Raw genomic sequence first — 10,000 nt, 5'->3', positions numbered from 1 at the left:
TCTGGTTTGCAGCACATTGCATCTGTCACCAAATCAACTGCTCAAATTAATGAAGAAGCAAGTACTTCTCATCAGCCTCCAGATCCTAGCAAACTGAGTGAACAAGCAAGTACCTCTTCACCACATGATCAGTTCTTGAATTTTCACCCAGACACCATGCAAGTGGAATCACAATCAATTCAAGTCAATTTGCCATACAAGGGTGTTGATTTTGGTTGCCAGGTTGATACACGTGGTGCCCAATTAATGATGAAATCAGCTCACACCCAGACCCCACTGGTTTGTAGTTCTCACACAGGCACTCAATTTGAGGAAAGTGACATTCCTGAAGAAGCTGTTGGCACTCTCTCTCCTGAAGTGTCTCCACAAAAGGATGGTACTTACCTTCCATCAACATCTGGTGATGTGTCAGATGACTCCATCTTATCAGAAGATGAAGATGAAAAACCAAAAGTTTTACACCCACAGGATGATACTAAGTTTATTGTCTTTAAGCAGCTTTTCAAGCGATGCCCAGAGTGCAGTGCCCCAGTTATTAAGACAGACCAGTCTACAGAAGGAACTCAATTATTTGTGACACTCGTATGCATTAATAATCATACCTTTTCCTGGCAAAACCAGCCCATGCTTGAACGAATGGCAGCTGGAAACTTACTGCTGTCATCCTCTATTTTACTTAGTGGTTCTACTTACACTAGAGTAGCTTCTCTGGCAGACATCCTCAATTTGAAGTTTCTTAGTGAGAATACCTTTTATACTATTCAAAACAAATACTTATTCCCTGTAATTAATGAATTTTGGAAGAGGGAGCAAAATTCCGTATTTTCTGGACTAGCAGGCCAAGATTTGTGGCTTTCAGGGGACAGGCGCTGTGACAGTCCTGGTCATAATGCAAAATATGGCACATATACAATGATTGATCAGCAAACTGACAAGATAGTTGATTTTCAGATCGTTCAAGTAACTGAAGTGAACAACAGCAATGCAATGGAAAGGGAGGGATTTAAACGTTGCATGGATAATATAAAAAGAAAGGAGGGCAACATCAAGGTTATTGCCACTGATCGCCATGTTGGTATCAGAGCTGACCTAAAGAGAAATTACTCTGAGGTTGATCACCAATTTGATGTTTGGCACTTGTCCAAAAGTATAACTAAAAAACTTATGGAGAAAGCCAAAAAGAAGGACTGTAGTGACCTGTCTGCGTGGATTAAGTCAATATCAAATCATCTTTGGTGGTGTGCAAAACCATGTGAGGGAGACAATGACTTGTTGCGGAGAAGTGGTTATCCATAGTCCATCACACTGCTAACATCCACTCCTGGAATTCTGCAGACTTGTATCACCAATGTGCTCACCCACCTATCCCTTGCAATGTTGCTGCGGCCTGGCTTCTCAGCTCACGAAGCACTCAAGGAGGTTGTTTTTGATAAAACCCTTGTGAAAGACATCCAGCATTTGACCTTGTGCTGTCATACTGGAAGTTTGGAAGTGTACCACAGTGTCCAAACGAAGTATGTTCCCAAACGTCAGCACTTCTCCTATGAGGGTATGGTCGCACGTACCCAACTGTCTGCCCTAGACCACAATGCCAACACAGGAAGACAACATGCCCCTGCATCAAAAGGTGCCAACCAAGGAGAACTCCAGTACAAGATGGTCTTTCCAAAACATACCAAGGAGTGGGTGGCAAAACCAATTTTAGCAAAGACAAACAGAGATCACCTCAGACCAATGTTATATGCTATTATTGCCAGAAAAAATCAGAAACCCCATGAGAGGAGTGCACTGCCTGCAGCCCACACATCCCCTGAAATATCGCTAGCAAACCTAGGCCTGCTAAAGACGAAGTCATTACCCAAGCATACATCAAGATTTGGAAACACTTAAATTACTCAAACATACAGGAGTGGTTGTTAATGTACATTAGAAATCGTTTTTTGTTTGGTGTATTGTTGAAAGTGTCTAACAAGAAAAAATACCTCAAAACCATTTCATATGGTAAAAGCAAAAGGGAGAAAATGAAAATATAACTGAACCACATAACTTGTATTTTAACAAAGTTTTAAGACGTATCACGATCAATTAATTATTTCGTGTTGAAGACAATAATTTTGCAAATGACAGGTATGATTGCGAGGACAATAGTTCATGTGATGTATGAATTATCTTGCGAAACAATGATATATATATATATAATAATTAATTAATAACGACAAAGTAATAAATATTTTTCAATGTTCAGAGCAAGTCATAATTCCAGATCTGCTTCTCTAAATCCTGTGTATGCATCGCTTCCTTCAGGGAATTCTTTCCTTATTGTTTTGACGACACATGCTGGAATGACCCTTCGTCTCCTTTTGCCAAGCACACCATAAACCCACCAGGTAAACTGCCTTTATGCTGCTAAGCCCCATGTTGTAAAATAAAATAATCACAAAAAGCGCACGTTTAATTTATTTAACAATGAAAACATTTTAATTAATAATTCTCAGAGTTAACAAGGCACTTACTTGTTTCCTATAGGGTCTGGAATTGGATTAAGGCGAGCATGGTGAATGGCAACAAGTGCGGTCTGCAATACGTCTGTGTCAAGGCACACGATCCTAAATTTGTTGTGACTTGTAATGCATGTGACACCTATTGGTAGAACAACAGTATAATATTGAATAAGCTCTCTAACATGTGGGCCTGCCTTATTGATTGATCGTGAAAGTCATAGCCTCTAAACACGCAAGGCACTCGCGAGCAAGAGTTCATAAATGGCTGCCTCACTCAATTAAAAAATGGCCAATTGGCTATTCTTACGTGACCCGTACACCGACCTATATTTGCTATTCATGCGGGAGTCTTCTTTGAACGATTATGAAGGAAACAGCCACGCCGTTATTGAAAGCTAGCCGTTGTAAAATGGGTGCTGACACTTAAATACTGATTATCAATGCTATTTAAAACTGGTACTTAGACTTAAAATACGAGAAACACAAGGCAGGTCATATGGCCTATGACATCAAACCAAGGAGGTATTTCATGAAATTAAACAAGCATCAATGTCGTTGTTTGATAACTGAACTATATACAAAAGATCAATTAAAGACTTCCCGAGTGTTATTGACCCTGTAATAATCCGACTTCCGTATGAATAACAAATAGAGGTCGGTGTACGGGTCCCGTACGAATAGCCAATTTGCATAAAAGTACCGAACACAAACCTGAGTCATCAAATTTTTGATTTAACTCCTAAAGCTCTTGCCAGCAATAGCATTCGTCGGCTGTCGGCATCGAAATGCACTCACCGCAAATGCACCATTCAGTGTTCCCGGTTCTCATGCTTGATGTGCACGCTTCTGGGGAATCCTCACCTTCATCATCCTCTGATTGAATGGGTTCTTTCCCTGGGGGATATGTCAGCTCGAACTGAAAAAGCTCCACTCCCCTCATGATAAAATAAATACCTCGATAAACGCCACAAAATTACAAGCTTGGTATGTTTATTACCGTCCCTGATCGTCCCCATATCATACGTCACAACTCTGTATTAGAAACTGCTGACCCGTAATTGACGCCCACCGTTCCAGCGGCTAAAACAGGTGAAAATGGCAACTTCAATCTCGTATTTCTCTTAAGTAAAAAGCAATTGGTACAAATAATGTAGCGAATCCTGTTTTTTACTACGTAGTCTTTCATATGACATTGTTCCCCTTTAAAGAATTCAATGAGAATGTGCAGTATCATCATTTCAAAATGGAAAGCATTGAGTCAGTTATTAAGAGCCGATGTCTGAAATTATGGAGAATTGGGCGTCAGTCGTGAAATTTCGAATTCCTTCATATTTTGCCCAAGTAACCTCTATAGTGAAGTATTTTCAACAATAACATTAAAAGTTTCAACAGCTTTTTAAATTTTGCGAAATTGCGGAAAGTGTGAAAACACAGCATGTTGGCCTCCTTCAAATGGTAAAATTGGTGGAAAATAACACATTTTTAACTTGCTCGTACCGTAAGACGCAGCGTCGTCTTTTTATGAAACACAATAAAAACAAACTTTAGCTCTTTATAGCTCAGTAATAAAATTTGGATAAGCTGTTGAAATGAGAATGTTTTGGCCTTTAGAAGAAAACCAGTTTCAGGCATTTCAGAAAATCGCAAATTTCACCCAACTTCCACACTACAGAAACCCAATTGGTACGTCGAGTTTGGACGTTAAATAACAACAGCTTTAAAGAACAACCTTTGTAAATTACTGTGTTAAAATGTGTGTTACCCCGTCGAGAGATCAAAATGTGAAAAGTAGTTTGACAAGAATCTCCGACTGAATTTATGACACAAACTGCCAGCTGGCTACGCAAAGCAAATTGTAACCGTTTTCATGGACAGAACCTTCGCAAAGTTACTTAAGCATCTTGCAGAATAATTTTATATAGTGTTGATGCTTTTGAACTTCGATCAACACACACCGCCCTTGTTTCAGTCCAGACTCGATCGAAACTGCAACACAACATGAACCTTACCAAGTTTCTAAAAATTATCCATTATCTGTCTGATCAAAATAATCCTCCACTAACTCGTTGTGTTTGGTACTGTAATGTATGTAGCTTGCTGGACATGTAATACTCTTGTTTGCTCGAAATTTGTCGGTACCTGGCCGCAGACAAATTCAGAAAGTAACATTCCGGCACAGAACCAGGATATGATGTAAGAACAAGATTGCGTGACACATGACCTAGTCAAAGGTCAATAGATATAATCCTTTTTGGGCGTTAGTGTTTTGAGGTGTAAGCCCAAAGTACGTGCTAGAAATACTAGTTCTCAACAATCTAACTTTTGATGCGAAAAAAAACCTTTCATGCATTGATATCGAGTCGCTAGTTAAAATTTCATTGCATGGCATCTTGCAGCTATTCACTCCTCGTTGGTGGACCCTGCAGCCCCGTTCATTTAGCCCAGCGAATGCGGAATGTGTTGCAATCGCTGAGTGTAGCAATAATGTCTACAATCACCTCGTGTATTGCAAAATCAGCGACGACATTGCAGTGGACAGTGAATCAAAGCTATTACTTACTCGAGCAGGTAGGTGGTTTCCTTTTAGATATTACAAATCCTCGAAAACGATTTTTTCTTTAGACATTTTTAAAATTTAATCGGCATCAATAATTGTAGGTGCTTGTGTACTGCATTGCTGAATGGTAGTTAGTATTGTGATATGTCTCATAGCTACTAGGTATTTGATGCCCTGCTCTGTAGGTGAAATTGATGGTCATGGACAGGAATATTACAGGATGATGCATCTTCACTTTCTTCAATGTTATACGTGCATTTTTCAGCTTGACAGAATTTTCGCCCACTTAGTTTTTAAAGAGATAATTATTCCTACACAAGGTCATGCATCCCAGTCTTGCTATAAATCTTATTTTTCCTATTTTATAGGATCCTATAAAACTCCTACATTTCCTACAAATACAGTTTAAGGAAAATAAAACATAATGGTGAAAGATAAAAAAAGCAAGTCACAGTTGACACAAGGTTTGTATTGAGTGTACAGGCTTTCTATCCTGTCACCTGTGGTTCAGTGATGTTCTTTCTGGACAATTGAATGAGACTGGGAGCGTGCAGTTGTTCAGTCCATGTAAGAACTATTTTTACATTACTAGCAATGCACGGTACATCATAATAAGACGCCAGCTTGAATCAAAAGATTTGGTGTCCCAAATACACTTTTTAGTCTCTGTTGCAGACATTTTCAACCCCTTTCTAAAGTTTTTCTAGACTGAAGAACCCCTTGTTCACTTACTTTAGGATCAACTTGGCACTCTCCTGACAGTCCTTATGGGTAGCTTGAACAGAAAGACCTTGTGGCAAATAAAGCTGTCAGGAAACTCTCAAAGAATCGCTTAGAGGTCGTGGAAAAAGGAGGACAACCCCGCCAAAAAATTAAATAGCTTTCAAAAGAAAAGCAAAAAAAGTCTGTAATTGGAGCCAAAATATTTCTTATTGCTGCCACGAAGCATCTGGTGAACAAACTACCACTTCACAACCTTATTCTGAGAAGTAGCATTGTTCTGAAACCTGATGCCCGTTCAGAAAATTGGGCCCCAAAGAATACTATGCAAAGAACTGAAAGTAAGTGTTGATCCAGACGACGTGCCTGATGAGTGGAGAGTACAATCTACAATTTATTTAACACAACATCTTACTTTCATGTTGCTGTATCATAAAAGAGGGCTGCAGTCCTAAAATTGTTCGATCGTTCACATAAAAGCAATATAACTTGGCAGAATAGTGCAGCAATGCCTCCTGATCATGAGTAGTTTACACAGCATATTTCAGGGTTTTCTGATTCGAGGTTTCTCTGTTCCCAGCTCGTTTAAAATGGGGATGTAATCAATGAATGTACTTGAGGTTTTAATATGTGAAAGCAGTTTATTCCATAGGCGGCTAACTATATAGGTAAACGAGTTATGAAAGAATTTGTTATTGTAGCCAGATTGTTCCAGATTCATGCCCCTACCTCTTAAATTATATTTAGTATAACGCAACTGAAAATAGTTCTTGATTAACAGATTAACATCTGTTAATCGTTTGGCAGAAGAACGCAAATTACTTCAAAACGAGGTGAACTGAAATCAACAACTGTGGCAAAGTAACTTTCAAGGGGAGGTAGCGGGGTTTTGTTTGCGTTTCACACAGAAAATTTAACAAAATTCACGAATCACGGATCTCTTTTAGTTGTTTTTCATCTGTCACACAAATTTTTGCCCTTGTTACACTTCACGCATAAACCATTTCCACCTTCTGTGAACTGATCGGTCTGGTACTATGCCGAAATTGAGTATTGTTTAAAAGCGTATTCAATTTTATTTCCTTTACTGCCAGGCCGAGAGTTTTAGTAACATAACCCTTTGTATATGTGACTTCTTCTCCAGAGGCTACACCCTTGTAAGGGAAGTACTCAGGAAGACCACAGCCCAGGTGGCACTTGGTCGTAGTAACATTTATCTTTCCCTAATGAAGGTATTTCTTCGTATCACTGCCAAAGTAATCATTGCACTAGCCAACAGAGCAGATGCAAGTACAGAGCAACATACCTCACATAAAGGACTTAGCATTTAAAGGCTACGATGTCACTGTTCTAAAATACAAATCGCTTATAGTGTTACACTTCCAATTACTGGTATTGTATATTTAATACAGTAGATTTTAAAAGGTCAAGCCTGGTTCACAATAGACATTTAGTTATGGTTTTACAAGTACATTTGTCAACTAATCCGTGCAAAATATCTATATAGGGCTTCTTGCGCTTGTTGGTTATTGAAGATACGTCTAGCTCAAGTGCGGTACAAATCTCCTGCAGCATCGGTACAGAAAACTTTGACAGCTTGGACTGGTACACAATTTCACTGATGTTATATTTCTCAAACGTGATTGGATGCTGAAGGGCAAAAGTCTTCATCACTTTTTCAGTCAACTCTTGGATGTCCTTCTCTTTGTTTACCTCATGTCTCTTGACATCTTTACTGCCATTGTGTAAATTTTTCTCGCTGTCAAGGGAGAAAAAAAATCCTGCTATTTGCAGAGGTGTGAGGAAGTCGTCCTTTTCAAAGATACTGGAGCCATCGCTCTGCTTGGCTCTTTGCATTGCCTTTGAAATGCCAGCAGGATCAGCCTTTTGCTCGGTACATTGTCCTTCTTGGAACATTTCGGTAAGATAGGTTCTTTGTTGTCACTGTTGCTGACTTCAGAGCCCATCCCATCCATAGTGGCAGACCTTCATCCTCTAATGATATGATCACATCTTCATCAACAGTTTCTGGAACGACACCAGCTCCCTGCTCTAGCTTGGCGGCATGCATTATCATTGCCTTGCGGTACAGGGTTTCGTGCTGTAGGGAATACTAATGAAGAATATTGCTGGAAGGACTTGACACAACCCTCCTTTGGACAATGAAACAGCCCGCCCCTTTTCTCACTGTTTTCTTCATCACTGTAGCCAATTCTGTTGTTTGGGCCTTGTCTGACTTTGACGGTTTTGAAAGAAATGTCGAAGTTCACATTATCTGCCAGCTTGTCTAAATGAGGCAGAGGGCTACTGCTTGTTTGGCGAAAATTGCTCTTGGGTAAAAGTTTACCTCAATCAATTCCATACCGTCAGTGCTGTCAATGAAACTGAATACTCCTTCCCACTTCACTGGTGCTGACTTTCGAGTAGGTTGTGGACCACTCACTGTTACGCTAACTCCAGCCATTCCCCCAGATGGCTGGATAGCTGTCATTATTTGCAAGGCTGTCTCAATGTGATGGCCAGCATTGACATATATACCCATGTGACTTTTAATTGTGGCGGCCTTAAGGTCACATGAGCCTTTTCTGCTTTGGGGCTCTGAAAACGTGCTTCAGATTGATTCCATGTGTGGTTGCCACTCAGTCGAGCGATAGTAATGTTGGTGCACAGTGATGGCACCCGAGGTTATCTTGCCTGTGGTAAACAGAGTTTTTTTCTGGCATGATTTCCTTAAGTTGAGTGAAAACGTCGTCAATAATGGCAAGAACAGCTGAACTATCCTGAGTCCAGCTCTCAAAAGAATGCACGAAGGTTAACATTTCAGTTTCACTACTGGAATTGTTTCTCATAGCTACAATGATATGCCAAGGAATTCCACGCTCCCCAAAGCAGCCGCTTTGACTTTCTCGGGATTTGCTTGGCAAAAACTTTATTTCACAATCCATAGTAAGAAAAGTGGACTTTGCAACCAGATTTTCAAGAAGTTCGTGCCTTGCCGCATCCCAGTTTATAGATCGAAGAAGGTGGGCTTTCCAAGCTTCAATATTCTGTCTCTCCTCTGATATTTGGTACTCCATCTCTTCTCCTTTTTCATGCGCCATCTGTCCGTCCACCCCTCCATGTATGCCAATGTGACCAGTATCATGCTAGTTTACAGCATCCATCTTTTGACTAATTGACACCTGTCAGAATAAGGCATCTGCTAACCAGTATCACATGACCATATTGCAGGCTCAAGCTTAAGCTCACCAAGGTCAGCTGTTTTTTTTAAGTTGACCGCTGACCAGGTCCTTGTTTTCGTTTTCTTTCTGCATTTTCGCTGGTTTCTATCCAGTTTGACATATCATGATATCAGTGGTCCACACTGGTGGCTACGCAGTTATTCAAGTCAAGCATTGGCGGGATGTAAACTTAAAGCTGAGTGTTTATTTTTAATTTGCTTAGAGCCGCTTTTTTCTCTAAACTTCTCTTCACTCACCGAAGGTTACACATGAAAAAGGTACAACAGAATCACCTATTTAAACTTAAATTGAAACGAAAAACAATAGTTTGAATAACAAAAGAAAAACACTATCACCAATGGGAAGCTTAATTAAATATTCCTGTGAAGAGGTGTGAGTGTGCATAAAGTAAAATTTAAATTAGCAACCGTCAAATTTTCTTTTTTTCTTTTCTGTTTTTATACAATAACAACAAAGGTTACATGATGCCTGGAGGACCTATGTCTAGAACAGAAACGAAAGGACTGAGCGAAAGAGAACGACAACGACAAAACAGAATACCAGCAATAGCTCATACTTAGCACACAAATTCTTTCCTTGGGCACTAAACCGTTTGTTATTTTTACGGATGCGTTATTTAAAGTGGATGCATATTTTTAAAAGGTGGTTTAATCGGTTCTTCCTTTTTTCAGGAATGAAAATCAAATTTTTATTGTCAACTAGAATTAAATAACAATTATCTGTACTCGTTTGGACATAAAGAAAAAGTTGATTTGTTTGTTTGTTTCCCTCTAAAATGCGAGCAAACAAGTGCTTTTTTAATCCATTTGCCCAACTGGTTTTTGTTGTGCCTCGACAGTGACAAGAAAATTTTGCCGTTACGTTATAAACATGTATTCGCAATGAGTTCTCCTAAAATAAGGGGGAAATCTCAGTAGCTTGTTTTTTCAGAAGTTTGTTTAAAGCACCCAAATGTTATTTAAGTGTTGGCGCAGATCGTG

At 39.5% G+C, this 10,000-nt stretch overlaps 2 pseudogenes; one reads left to right on the top strand and one right to left on the bottom strand.

Annotated features, from left to right (window-relative positions):
• LOC137988581 (uncharacterized) overlaps positions 1-2,033 on the top strand; it is a 9,917-nt pseudogene extending 7,884 nt beyond the window's left edge.
• A 218-nt stretch (positions 2,034-2,251) lies between these two features.
• LOC137988593 (P2X purinoceptor 7-like) lies at positions 2,252-3,441 on the bottom strand (annotated as a pseudogene).
• Between the last annotated feature and the right edge of the window lie 6,559 nt (positions 3,442-10,000).

The sequence above is a fragment of the Montipora foliosa genome, unplaced genomic scaffold (assembly GCF_036669935.1).
Source record: "Montipora foliosa isolate CH-2021 unplaced genomic scaffold, ASM3666993v2 scaffold_422, whole genome shotgun sequence".
NCBI lineage: Eukaryota > Metazoa > Cnidaria > Anthozoa > Scleractinia > Acroporidae > Montipora > Montipora foliosa.
The sequence above is the reverse complement of the archived record's forward strand: the minus strand, read 5'-3'. Positions and strand labels throughout refer to the sequence as shown.